We start from the raw sequence: 15083 nt of genomic DNA, 5'->3' as shown, positions 1-15083 counted from the left end.
GGCTTCCTCGGCCTTAGGGGTCCAAGTGAAGCATTCGGCCTTCCTTAAGAGGCGGTGCAGAGGCAGGCCTCTTTCGCCGAGGCGCGAGATGAAACGGCTCAGGGCCGCAAGGCATCCCGTGACTCTCTGTACGCCTTTCAAGTCCCTGATGGGCCCCATGCTGGTGATGGCCGCGATCTTCTCCGGGTTGACCTCGATGCCCCACTTGGAGACGATGAACCCCAAGAGCATGCCTCGGGGAACTCCGAAGACACACTTCTCGGGATTGAGCTTCACGCCTTTCGCCTTGAGACATCGGAATGTCGCTTCAAGGTCGGAAAGGAGGTCGGAGGCTTTCCTCGTCTTGACTACGATGTCATCGACGTAGGCCTCGACCTTTCGGCCAATGTGTTCGCCGAACACGTGGTTCATGCACCGTTGGTACGTTGCACCCGCATTCCTCAAACCAAACGGCATGGTAACATAGCAGTACATGCCGAAGGGTATGATGAAAGAAGTCGCGGGCTGGTCGGACTCTTTCATCCTGATCTGGTGATACCGCGAGTAGGCATCGAGGAAAGACAGGGTTTCGCACCCAGCGGTGGAATCCACGATTTGATCGATGTTTAGACCAGTGTAGTCTACACACATCCGCCATTTCCCTCCTTTCTTTCTCACAAGCACAGGGTTGGTGAGCCATTCGGGATGGAATACCTCTTTGATGAACCCGGCCGCCATTAGCTTGTGGATCTCCTCGCCTATGGCTCTGCGCTTTTCTTCGTCGAATCGGCGCAGAGGCTGCTTCACGGGTCGGGCTCCAGCTCGGATATCCAGCGAGTGCTCGGCGACATCCCTCGGTATGCCGGGCATGTCCGAGGGATTCCACGCGAAAACGTCAGCGTTTGCGCGGAGAAAGTTGACGAGCACTGCTTCCTATTTGGGATCGAGCTCGGAGCCGATCCGGATCTGCTTGGAGGCGTCGTTGCTGGGGTCGAGCGGGACGAATTTAACCGTCTCCGCTAGCTCGAAGTTGCCGGCGTGGCGCTTCACGTCTGGTGCCTCCTTAGAGAGGCTCTCCAGGTCGGCGATGAGGGCCTCGGATTCAGCGAGGGCCTCGGCGTACTCCACGCACTCCACGTCGCATTCGTACACGTGTCGGTACGTGGGGCCGACGGTGATGACCCCGTTGGGGCCCGACATCTTGAGCTTGAGGTAGGTGTAGTTGGGGACGGCCATGAACTTGGCGTAGCAGGGCCTCCCCAGTACTGTGTGGTAGGTTCCTCGGAACCCGACCACCTCGAACGTGAGGGTCTCCCTTCGGAAGTTGGAGGGTGTCCCAAAGCAGACGGGTAGATCGAGTCGTCCGAGGGGCTGGACGCGCTTCCCGGGGATGATCCAGTGGAAAGGCGCAGCGCCTGCTTGGAGCGAGGTCAGATCGATCCGCAGGAGCCCGAGGGTCTCGGCGTAGATGATGTTGAGGATGCTACCTCTGTCCATGAGGACCTTGGTGAGCCTGACGTTGCCGATGATGGGGTCGACAACGAGCGGGTATTTCCCCGGGCTCTTCACGCGGTCGGGGTGGTCGCCTTGGTCGAAGGTGATGGGCTTGTCGGACCAGTCTAGGTAGACTGGTGCCGCCACCTTTACCGAGCAGACCTCCCGACGTTCTTGCTTGTGATGCCGAGCCGAGGCGTTCGCCACTTGCCCACCGTAGATCATGAAGCAGTCGCGGACCTCGGGAAACTCTCCTGCATGGTGATCTTCCTTCTTATCGTCGTCGCGAGCCCTGCCACCCTCCGCGGGTGGCCTGGCCTTGTGAAAGTGGCGCCGAAGCATGGCGCACTCCTCAAGGGTGTGCTTGACGGGCCCCTGATGATAGGGGCACGGCTCCTTGAGCATCTTGTCGAAGAGGTTGGCACCTCCGGGAGGTTTCCGAGGGTTCTTGTACTCGGCGGCGGCGACAAGGTCCGCGTCGGTGGCGTCACGTTTCGCTTGCGACTTCTTCTTGCCTTTCTTCTTGGCGCCGCGCTGAGTTGACGCCTTGGGGACATCTTCCGGTGGGCGGCCCTGGGGCTGCTTGTCCTTCCGGAAGATGGCCTCGACCGCCTCCTGGCCAGAGGCAAACTTGGTGGCGATGTCCATCAGCTCGCTCGCCCTAGTGGGGGTCTTGCGACCCAGCTTGCTCACCAGGTCGCGGCAGGTGGTGCCGGCGAGGAACGCGCCGATGACATCCGAATCGGTGATGTTGGGCAGCTCGGTGCGCTGCTTCGAGAATCACCGGATGTAGTCCCGGAGAGACTCTCCCGGCTGCTGGCGGCAGCTTCAGAGATCCCAGGAGTTTCCAGGGCGCACGTACGTGCCCTGGAAATTGCCGGCGAAGGCTTGGACCAGGTCGTCCCAGTTGGAGATCTGCCCCGGAGGCAGGTGTTCCAGCCAGGCTCGAGCGGTATCGGAAAGGAACAGGGGGAGGTTGCGGATGATGAGGTTGTCATCGTCCGTTCCACCCAGTTGGCAGGCCAGCCGGTAGTCCGCGAGCCACAGTTTCGGTCTTGTCTCCCCCGAGTATTTTGTGATAGTAGTCGGGGTTCGGAACCGGGTCGGGAACGGCGCCCGTCGTATGGCGCGGCTGAAAGCCTGCGGACCGGGTGGTTCGGGCGAGGGACTCCGATCCTCCCCGCTGTCGTAGCGTCCCCCACGCCTGGGGTGGTAGCCTCGGTGCACCCTCTCGTCGAGGTGGGCCCGACGGTTGCGGTGATGGTGCTTGTTGCCGAGGCGACCCGAGGCCGCAGGCGCTGTGTTGCGCGTGCGTCCGGTGTGGACCGAGGCTTCCCGCATGAATCGGGAAGTTGCGGCACGATGTTCCGAGGGGCACCCCTGCCTTCGGGAGGCGGAGCTTTCGGCCCGTCGGACCGCGGCATCCTCCAGGAGATTCTTGAGCTCTCCCTGGATTCGCCGCCCTTCGGTGGTTGATGGCTCCGGCATCGCGCGAAGAAGTATTGCCGCTGCAGCCAGGTTCTGGCCGACTCCACTGGAAGTCGGTGGAGGTCTTACCCTGACATCGTCGGCGATGCGGTGCTGGATACCCTGGGGTAGATGACGCACTTCTCCGGCCGGAGGTCGGCCCGCCCATTCCTGCCCGATGTCCCGGCGGATCGGCTCAAGTGTTCCTGCCCCCTCGTCGAGCCTGGCCTGCATCTCGCGGATTTGCTCGAGATGTGGGTCATGACCCCCCGCCGGGACGGGGACCACAGCTAGCTCCCGAAGGATGTCAACGCGAGGCACAGGCCTAGGGAGATCACCGTTCTCTGGCATACCAAGATGGTTGCCTTTGTCGGGACCCCCTAGATCGACGTGGAAACATTCACAACTTGGGCCGCAGTCCTCGTCGCCGAGGCTGTGGCTACCATCGGAACAGTCAGAAAGGCAGTAGTCGCACGCGGTCATAAAGTCCCGCATGGCACTGGGGTTACCAAGTCCGGAGAGATCCCAACAGAAGTCGGGCTCGTCATCTTCCTCGAACCCCGAGGGCCCATAGGTCGAGAAGGCCGTCAACCGGTCCCAGGGTGATCGCATACGATACCCCAGAGGGTTTGGACTCGCCTCTATGAAAGCGTCCACCGAAGCGAAGTCGCTTGGTGGGTCGAGGCTGAATCCAAAAGGCACGAGATGGGAATTGGTCGGTACCTCTTGGTCGATGGGCGGTGACGAAGTCACGTCAGGGGTAAACTGCACCGCCGTCTCAGGTACGAGGGTGACGCCCAGCAAGTCCCTTGCGAGCGTGCTGGCGTCGTCCGTTTGCTTGGGGTTGGCGTGTTGCGGGGAGACGACGCTCGTCTTCGTCTCAGACGCGAGGTCGATGCCCGACGTGCCCCCCGTTGGGGCACCGGCGCCGTCGACTCGCTCGATAGCCGACGAGGTGCCGCCTCCTGCTTGGCCTTGGTCGCCCCGCCTCCTCCTCCTTCGGCGGGGGAGGGGACGGGGCGAGCTCGAATGTTGTTCTTCCACCGCGCGGGGAAGACGTCGTCGATTCCTCCGCCGGCGGGCGGGTTGTCGGCCGCCATTGTCACTGTCGCGTGGCGGGGGAAGGAGTATCATGTCGTAGCTGCCGTTGAGGGACATGAACTCAAGACTCCCGAAACGGAGCACCGTCCCGGGCTGGAAAGGTTGTTCGAGACTGTCCATCTGGAGCTTGACGGGAAGCTGTTCGTCAACACGCAGCAGGCCCCTACCTGGCGCGCCAACTGTCGACGTTTCGAACCCGGGGGGTCCCTGGGCTGACGAGTAAATTGTCGCCGCGTGCCCCAGCCCAGATGGGTCGGCGCGAGACGGAGCGCGAAGGGGGGAAGAAGCCGGAGGGAGACAGGCATGAGAGGTGAAATCCCGCGGCCTTCGTGTTTGTCCCGCGCCCAGGTCGGGTGCGTTTGCAGTAGGGGGTTACAAGCGTCCACGCGGGAGGGAGCGAGCGGCCTTACGCGAGAGCCGTCCCGTCCTTCTCCGCGCGGCCAACCTTATGTAAGAGGGCCGTGGACCTTCCTTTTATAGGCGTAAGGAAAGGATCCAGGTGTACAATGGGGGTGTAGCAGTGTGCTAACGTGTCTAGCGGAGGGGAGCTAGTGCCCTAAGTACATGCCATCGTGGCAGCCGGAGAGATTTTGGCACCCGGTTCGTGTGGTGTCGTGGCCGTCGGAGGAGCGCTAGAGCCTGGCGGAAGGACAGCTATCGGGGCTGTCGAGTCCTTGCTGACGTCCTCTTGCTTCCGTAAGGGGGCTGAGAGCCATCGTCGTCATAGAGCGTGCGGGGCGCCATCATTACTCGTATGGCGGAGCGAGCCAGATGGGATGCTGGTCTTGTTCCCCGTAGCCTGGGTCAGCTTGGGGCAGGGTAATGATGGCGCCTCCTGTTGACGTGGTCGGTTCGAGCCCTGGGTTGGGCGAGGTGGAGGCTCCTCCGAGGTCGAGGTCGAGTCTGTCTTCCAAGGCCGAGGTCGAGTCCGAGCCCCTGGGTCGGGCGAAGCGGAGACCGTCGGCTGAGGCCAGGGCTGAGTCCGAGCCCTGGGGTCGGGCGAAGCGGAGTTTGTCGTCCTTTGGGGCTGAGCCCGAGTCCGAGCCCTGGGGTCGGGCGAAGCGGAGTTCGTCGTCTTCCGGGGCTGAGCCCGAGTCCGAGCCCTGGGGTCGGGCGGAGCGGAGTTCGTCGTCTTCCGGGGCTGAGCCCGAGTCCGAGCCTTGGGGTCGGGCGGAGCGAGTTCGTCGTCTTCCCGGGCTGAGCCCGAGTCTGAGCCCTGGGGTCAGGCGGAGTGGAGTTCGTCGTCTTCCGGGGCTGAGCCCGAGTCCGAGCCCTGGGTGGAGCGGAGTTCGTCGTCTTCCGGGGCTGAGCCCGAGTCTGAGCCCTGGGGTCGGGCGGAGCGGAGTTCGTCGTCTTCCGGGGCCGAGCCCGAGTCCGAGACCTGGGGTCGGGCGGAGCGGAGTTCGTCGTCTTCCGGGGCTGAACCCGAGTCCGAGCCCTGGGGTCGGGCGAAGCGGAGTTCGTCGTCTTCCGGGGCTGAGCCCGAGTCCGAGCCCTGGGGTCGGGCGAAGCGGAGTTTCCTATGGCGCCTGAGGCCGGACTTGGCTGCTGTCAGCCTCACTCTGTCGAGTGGCACAGCAGTCAGAGCAGCGCAAGCGGCGCTGTCCTCTTGTCAGGCCGGTTAGTGGAGCGGCAAAGTGACTACGATCACTTCGGCTCTGTCAATCGGAGGGCGCGCGTCAGGATAAAGGTGCCAGGCCACCTTTGCATTAAATGCCCTTGCGATTTGGTCGGTTGGCGTGGCGACTTGGCCAAGGTTGCTTCTTGGTGAAGACTGGGCCTCGGGCGAGCCGAAGGTGTGTCCGTTGCTGGAGGGGGTCCTCGGGCGAGACATAGATCCTCCGGGGTCGGCTGCCCTTGCCCGAGGCTGGGCTCGGGCGAGGCGTGATCGTGTCCCTCGAATGGACCGATCCTTGACTTAGTCGCACCCATCAGGCCTTTGCAGCTTTGTGCTGATGGGGGTTACCAGCTGAGATTTAGGAGCCTTGAGGGTACCCCTAATTATGGTCCCCGACATTATTAATCTTGATCTCTTGTTTAATTGGGTTGGTATCTACATATACTTAGTAACTGCTAATAAAAATTTGACCAACTTTAAAAGCAATGCTCAGCTTTAACCATCCTCTTTGGTAAGCCTTACACTTCACATGAGCTCCCACCTTTGGTGAGTTCATGCACATTATTTCCCACAACTTGTTGAGCGATGAATGTGTGTGAGCTCACCCTTGCTGTACTCACATCCCCCAGGTCAAGAACAGGTACCCCTAGGATGAGGTGCAAGGAGGATGCTGTGATGAGATCGTGAGAGGTCTATGTAACACCCCTGGTGTTACTGTCACTAAAACTTGAGCATAACATCATGAGCATTGGCATATTATGTGTTTGTTACACCTAGAGTGCATTCATTAGGTAAAAATTTCAAATCAGTTGTACTGATGTGACTTGATGTGTGATTAACCCTAGGGTAGAGTGCTTAACCCTAAATTAGGGCTTATGGATATAAGTGAAGCCCAAATAAGTGAAAACCTCAAAAGACATGATAATTGACCATAAGATATCACATTGAAGGACTTGGGTGGCATCAAAACCCTAAAGTGTTAAAAACCCTAAAAACAAACCCTAGAAACCCTAATTGAAACCCTAGGGGGTTAAGTGTAAGTTTTGTGCACTTTTGGACCAAAGAGCAAGTACCAAGGTAAAAGAGCACCTCAAACCAAATATCTTTTATTGGAGGATTTGCAAGTTTAATAGTGGAAATTGGATCTATTTGCAAAAAGTACCCCATGAAGCTTTATAAGGTTAAGTCTGAATTTCAGAACAATAGGGTCAACTTTGAGGCTCTATAGCTCTAAATCTATCAGAGTTTTACCCTAAGTTAATATAGCAAACTTGTAGAACTATGTTAGGAGTACTAGTTTCATTAAGTGACTAAGTTCTGCTATTGTACAAAAATTGAAGATAAAAGGACTTCAAATCGGGCTATCAGTCAGCTTTTGAACTAAAATATGGCCACCAGTGACATTGGCCGAACTTTGGGATCAAATTTGAGCAGGATCCATTGAGAATTTGACTGGGATGCTATAACAAAATTGAAGATGGATTGTAGATCAACAACTTTGATATAGATGAATGATCAAGTTGCCACACAAATTTTGGAGCAAATCGCCCCCAATTGTGCTCGGTCAGGTGCTTTAAAGAACAATTGCAATACTACAGTAACAAAAATATCCCAGGTGCGGAGCACCTTGCCGTCGGCACTGATCGGCGCCGTGATTCACGCCGCGTCTCAGTCGGGCGCTCGGTGGGCATCTCTTCGCAGCGATATTCATGGATTGGGTAAGATCGCCGCGGTGGAGCGCACATATCCCAGCCGCCACGTGGCCACTAGCCCTTGTGGTCGTACCTGGTCACCGGCATCGCTTCCCTCCGTTCATCCACGACATCATTGATTTAACCGTGCTACTATCGCAGCAAGACATGTCTAACCCCTAGAAAAGGACCGCGCACGACGTCGTCGTTGATTGCCAGCGAGGTCCGGTGAAGGTTATCACCACGACCGCCGTCGTTGATCACCAGTCCTATAAATTCACCGCTCCATTACCCTCGTCGTCCAAATTGACCGTGCACTGATCTTCGCCCCTTAGTTGCGGAGCTAATAACACACTAACCATCCTGTTTCATCCCCTATCGACCAAGATCATCAGATTTCCTTCAATTTAGTCACCTCTGCCGCCGTGAAGGACCCATTCATGGGCAGCCCTCCTCGGGTCAGTACTTACCCATTTGCCTCTTGTTTTGGCTTGCCTTTAGCCTCGTGTTGCTCACGATATAAGTCAATTGAACTTTACCGAAGCCTAAACCCCGGAACACCAGGTCGCCCTATAGAATGCCGTCGTGGACACCCTCTTTGTTGACCCACTCTCCCGTCCTCGTTCAGTCCAAATTTAGACATGTACATAGTCTCTGGTGAACCCATGAAGCTCACTCGAGCTTCAATTTTAGCACCACTATCGTTAGTTGTCCAGAACGCGCTCACCAGGGTCTTTCCGCCGCCGTGACCATGAACAAGCTTCAATTAGGGTCAAATCTTTCGAATTAAGTGAGGGTTTTTGCTCGGATAGACTTGTGCTTGATGTTTATAAGCTTGTTGCCTTCTGTCCGGGTCACCATCACCGTGAAATCGTAGCTCCGGCCAGGTGTTCGGCATGGCCCCGTCATGGACCAAGAACTATGAAGAAATAGAAGTATGGGGGGGTTTTGTAATTGTCAGCGACACATAGAAACAATGCGTGGGTTCTTTTCTGTTTTTTTTTAATTTTCTCAGGGCCTTTGCGCAAAAACGCCAGAACGGGCGCGCGCGGGCGTGTTTTCGCCTAGACGCGGGCTGACTTGGGCTAGTTTTCAGCCCAACGCTGTTCATTATTTTCCTTTTTCCTTTTCTGCTAGACCTAGAAAATCCATATAAAATTATATAAAAATTATAAAAATATGAGACTAATTTTGTTGGGCTCTTAAGTTTCTCTAGTATTTAATAAAAATAGTTCCAAGATTTTTAAACCAATCTAGGAATTATGTAGTATTTAAGAAGACCAAAACCAAGTCTCTTGGAATTTTATGAATTACTTAGTAGCTCCAAAAATCATAAAACTTTTTGGGTGAACATATTTTGGTACTTAGAACCCATGGGTAAAGTTTGATATGCTTTGGACATTGTTTGAGTCTCAAACCCAAAACCCTAGCCCTTAGGGTAAAACTGTCTAACCCTAATAGGGTGTTGACCCAGAAGACCCTAGTTTCCCTGGAGCACCGTGAAGGAAAGTTGTATTCAAGATACAACTTGGTGTATCTTTTCTATTATTGCATTTTCATAATCATTACATGAGCATTCATGGTTATATATGGTTATATATAGAAAACGAAAAAGAAGTGACTGTTGAAGAGGAAGAGACTACTCCATCGACACAGAATCCACCTGCCGGGAAATGTTTCTATTTTGATATTTGTGGAACGGAGCTCGACTCTCCTACAACACAAGGCAAGACCTGGTGCATTTGCCACCTCCTTGCTGTTTTTAAATCTTTATCACCTTATATGATGCATTAGGTGATAGGAGTTGTGTGTTAAACCAATTACTGCATTTCCTTCCTTGGAACTATTTACAATTCCTTGATTACATGTTTTATTAAAAGGTTTTCTGATGCTTAGTTCTGCTTTAGAAAAGCAAATGTTTTGTTTTAAACCAAAAAGGTGATGCTTCACAGTGGATGGGATGTTTTCAAAAATAAAACTTGATGGTGGATCCATCATGGCCATGATGGGTTCAACATCGGAAAAGATGTACCTCTACGAGGTACCAAACTTTGGGTTTTAAATGATAAAGGTAAGACCGGGCGGGTGACTTGCACGAGAAGAGAGTCTCAGTGTAGTGTCTCCATCTGAGTCGATTAAGGACCGTCTCGATGTAGGCTTGATGATTGAGGACCTTTTAACTGGTCACATGCCTCATCATGGGTAAGCTTTGCCTCGGGCAGACTAATACCAGAAATTCCAACACACAATGGGAGTGGAGAGATGGCGAGAGTAGCGTGTACCCTCCGTGGCAAGAGGCTGGACGGTGGCGTATCTGTGCTCTCGGTTGGCGTGAACCCGGTCTGGTCTTAAGAACCCCAGTGGCGGGTTGACATATGCAAGGGTTAAGCGCTACATATGTCGTGTGATTGGAGATCCCCAGCTGGGTATTAATCGATTCGGATCGCCGTTACTTCTCGGACATGAAGACTTGGTCACTGCCCTACACGTAGCATTCCAGTAAACAAGAAGGGGTTGATAAAAGGATGGCTATTATAGGCCAAGTGCTTGAACTAGGGTAGAAAGAACTCTAGTGACAGGTAATGACTTAACTTGCTAATAAAACTGGATTTTTAAGGATCCACTATTAGTAAGCATTTATGCAAAACAGAGTCTTGATTCTTGATTAAGCATTACCTTGACTCCCTTAAGCTAGCATTTCCTTGAGAGTCTTTTATTTTGATGGGTAAGACTTGCGAAAGTACACTCCGTACTCAGGGTTTTCAAACCCATGTTGTTGTAGGTGAGGAAACAACAGACTTTTGCTGTTTTTGCACTAAGGTGGTGCCCAAAGAAGAATCTCAGCAGTGAAGTGGTTGCGGGAGGATGATGGCCTCCCCTTTGAAAAACAATATACTTTTATGCGGGAGGGGTTTTTGCCTCCCAAGTTTGTAATAATAATACTTATGCACTCATATACCCTTGTTTTGTAATAACTATAACACTCTTTCTATATTTTGATGAATGTAAATTAAGTTATTGTAATTCGCTTCCGCTCATTCGTTCCTCCAATGTGTTGTAATATCTACGTGATGGGTGAAATGCTCTTGGGCAAGGAAAAGGATACAGATACCAAACTTGTCGAGTGGTTATGTGCATCTACAGGGTTGTTCAAGGTCGGTTAGACAAGGACAACTGTAGGTGGGCCTAATGACTTGGGAGGTTCCGTCACAGCTGGTATCGAAGCGAAGCCCATCTCTTCAGATATTATGAAGCATTTTAAAAAGAATTTTCAAATACTTATCCAAGAAAATTTCTTTCATTCTTACCTTACCACTTTCTAGAAGTACTCATCTTGTAAGACCAGGTAATAGAGTGCAATATATAGGAGGTTGAGAATCAACGGAGGTTGATTCCGTAATTATGCATGCATCATGTTTAAAAACTATACTAATAAATTTTTCCCCCTTATGGAGATATGTCGCGTATGAGGAAAACTACACGTAAGTCCGCTAGACCTATTGGCGTGCCTCGTCATCAGTTGGCTCCAAAACATGAAGGCAGCAGTAGCGGCAGCAACGATCCAATCGAAGACTTGGAAGCCCAAGTGGAACAGCTTCGGACGGAGTTACGTCACCGAAACAGGGTGTGGGCACAAGATGGTCAGCGTATAAATGAGTTGGCAGATGACGTCAGACGCCTGCAAGACGAGCTTGCTGAATGGGATTTGGCGGTCGATTGGGCCGTCAACTCACGTTCGGTTGCTTGGGACCATGAAGCCAAAGCTCATGCTCGGGTGGCAGAACTAGTGCGGCCCTCGACAACTTGCAGGTGTACCGCAATACTTTACATGAGGAAGTACATGTACTGTATTCCCGACTACACCCGGATGTGCCTGCCGACCCTGTTGCAATGGGAGTCGGACGATCAGGGACAGCAGGTGAAGGACCTGATGGGGAGCTGGACCTTTTTAGGCCTCCTCCTTCCATGAACCTGGCTGACGATCGGTCTCCCACAGTAGGGGATGTCCCGCAATCTTTGTCAAGAAGAAGGATCAAACACTTCGAATGTGCGTGGACTACAGGCCCCTTAACGAGGTCGCTATCAAGAACATGTACCCTCTTCCCCGGATTGATATCTTGTTCGATCAATTTACTGGAGCTCGGGTATTCTCCAAGATCGACCTCAGGTCAGGCTATCATCAGATCCGTATTCGACCCAAAGATATACCCAAGACCACATTTACTACGCGGTATGGATTATTCGAATATTTGGTTATGTCCATCGGATTGACGAATGCTCCTGCCCACTTCACATATCTAATGAACTCGGTGTTTATGCTCGAGCTAGATAAATTTGTGGTGGTCTTCATTGATGATATCTTGATCTATTCTAAGAATGAAGAGGAGCATGCTAAACATCTATGGATCGTATTAACGCGCTTAAGGGAACACCAATTATATGCTAAATTCAGCAAATGCGCGTTTTGGCTGGAGGAATCCAATTTTTGGGACATGTATTGTCTGCAAATGGGATTGCGGTTGATCCCAGCATGGTCAAGGATATTCTAGAGTGGAAACCACCAACCACTGTACATCAAGTTCGAAGTTTCCTTGGACTGGCTGGCTATTACCACAGATTTATCCTAGATTTCTCCAAGATTGTGAAGCCCATCACAAGTGTATTGAAGAATGATACAAAATTTAACTGGTCCTCAAGATGTAACAAAGCCTTCGAGCAGTTGAGGGTATTATTGACCACTGCTCCGGTATTGGCTCAACCTGACATTGAAAAGCCTTTTGATGTGTACTATGACGCATCGGGCAGTGGCCTCGGATGTGTCTTAATGCAAGAGGGCCGAGTTATTGTATATGCTTCAAGACAATTGTGCCAGCATGAGGAACATTATCCAACTCATGACTTGGAATTAGCTGTTGTGGTGCATGCCCTTAAAATATGGCGTCATTATCTGCTGGGAAATATCTGCCATATATATAGATCATAAAAGTCTAAAGTATATTTTTACCCAGTCAGAACTAAACATGAGGCAGAGAAGATGGCTTGAGCTGATTAAGGATTATGAATTAGAAATCCATTATCACCCAGGAAAGGCTAACGTGGTGGCACATGCATTAAGTCGCAAGGCTTCCTACCATTGTCTTACAGTAAAGACCTCTGACATCACATTATGTCAAGAAATGGAGAAGTTAAACCTAGGAATGATTCAACATGGAACCTTGAACCAACTGAAGCTTGAGTCGATTCTTCTGCAAATAATTATTGATGCCTAAAGAAATGATAAGGGTATGAAACATATTCATGAGAAAATAAAAGCTGGCAAAGCAAATTGTTTCAGAAAGGATAATCAAGGCATAGTATGGTTTAATAATCGCATAGTTGTGCCTAAAAATGATGAAGTTGGCGGATGAAGCTCATCTTAGTCGATATTCCATTCATCCCGGAAGCACTAAGATGTATCAAGATTTAAAACAACATTATTGGTGGACAAAAATAAAGATTGAGATTACACGCTATGTGGCGACATGTGACACTAGTAGACGTGTCAAAGCCATACATATGAAGACTGCTGGTCCACTGCAATATTTTCCCATCCCAACATGGAAATGGGAGGACATTAGCATGGACTTCATTGTGGGATTACCCAGAACAGCGAAAGGATTTGATTCTATCTGGGTTATAATTGATCGACTTACAAATATTGCCCACTTTCTTCTAGTAAAAGTAAAGTATCCAGTGATCACATATGCGGAACTTTACATTGCTCGTATTCTCAGTCTGCACGGGATCCCAAAAAACAATTGTGTTGGACCATGGACCACAATTTGTATCCAAATTCTAGGAAGAACTCAACAAATCTCTGGGTACTAAGTTGCTCCACAGTTCAGCCTATCATCCTCAAACAAGTGGACAGACTGAGAGAGTGAATCAAATACTCGAAGACATGTTACGTGCATGTGTTCTAGAATTTCTGCAGAAATGGGATGATTGTTTACCATTGGCAGAGTTTTCGTATAACAATAGTTATCAAGAAAGTATTTAGATGGCACCATTTGAAGCTTTGTATGGACGACGGTGCCGTACTCCATTGAATTGGTCTGAACCATGGGAAAGATGGCTTTTCAGGCCTGATATGGTTAAAGAAATGGAAGAAAAGGTTCAACGAATCATACATAACTTAAAAGAAGCACAAGCTCGACAAAAGAGTTATACAGACAAACAACGCCAACCCTTGTACTTTCAAGTCAAAGAATATGTGTACCTAAAAGTATCACCATTGAAGGGTGTAACCCGTTTCGGTGTAAAAGGAAAGCTTGCACCCCGGTACATTGGTCTGTTTCCTATTCTTGAAAGATGTGGACCAGTGGCGTACCGACTCCAACTACCCAAGACATTGTCTGCAGTGCACGATGTGTTCCATGTATCCCAATTGAAGAAGTGCCTTCGGGTTCCTAATCGAACCATTGATATGGTGGATGTTACCTTGGAACCAGACTTAACATATTCAGAGCATCCCATTCGAGTCCTAGATCAAAAGGACAGGGTCACCCAAAGAAGAACTCTTAAATTCTATAAGATACAATGGAACCAACATACTGAAGATGAAGCTACATGGGAAACCCAAGGCTTCTTAGAAAAGAATTTCCCTGGCTTTTTAGCTTCATGTAATTTGTGAGATATGTACAATTGTTTGTAAAGATGGAATAGACCCATACCACCCCCTGCTCTGTACGACAAACAAGGAAATAAAAATGTGACGTGTTTCCTTTTCCACTACTTGCCCTAGGACCTTAAATCTCGGGACAAGATTCTTTTACGAGCGGAAGGATGTAACACCCCTGGTGTTACTGTCACTAAAACTTGAGCATAACATCATGAGCATTGGCATATCATGTGTTTGTTACACCTAGAGTGCATTCATTAGGTAAAAATTTCAAATCAGTTGTACTGATGTGACTTGATGTGTGATTAACCCTAGGGTAGAGTGCTTAACCCTAAATTAGGCTTATGGATATAAGTGAAGCCCAAATAAGTGAAAACCTCAAAAGACATGAGAACTGATCATAAGATATCACATTTGAAGGACTTGGGTGGCATCAAAACCCTAAAGTGCTAAAAACCCTAGAAACTCTAATTGAAACCCTAGGGGGTTAAGTGTAAGTTTTGTGCACTTTTGGACCAAAGTGCAAGTACCAAGGTAAAAGAGCACCTCAAACCAAATATCTTTTATATTGGAGGATTTACATGTTGAATAGTGGAAATTGGACCTATTTGCAAAAAGTACCCCATGAAGCTTTATAAGGTCAAGTCTGAATTTCAGAACAATGGGGTCAACTTTGAGGCTCTATAGCTCTAAATCTATCAGAGTTTTACCCTAAGTTAATATAGCAAACTTGTAGGTCTATGTTAGGAGTACAAGTTTGATTAAGTGACTAAGTTCTGGCATGTGGCAGAACCTCCCAAGTTATTGGGCCCACATGCACCTGTCCTTATCTCAAAAACCTCAGACTGCTATGCATGTGCACCAGATAACTTAACAGGATCTGTCCGATTGCCCCAAGGACATCGGATAAACCGCTTACAACCAAGATCACGGGATTAAGTAACACAAATCACACACACCAATATTTTTGCAGCGGAAATCTTATTACCAAATTTTACAAGTTACAAAAATTTTACATTATTTTATCGGAGTGATTGCAAAAGTATAAGTTTGAAATATATGCTAGCTCAAG

Source organism: Zea mays, chromosome 9 (assembly GCF_902167145.1).
Source record: "Zea mays cultivar B73 chromosome 9, Zm-B73-REFERENCE-NAM-5.0, whole genome shotgun sequence".
In the NCBI taxonomy this organism is placed as follows: Eukaryota; Viridiplantae; Streptophyta; class Magnoliopsida; order Poales; family Poaceae; genus Zea; species Zea mays.
The sequence above is the reverse complement of the archived record's forward strand: the minus strand, read 5'-3'. Positions refer to the sequence as shown.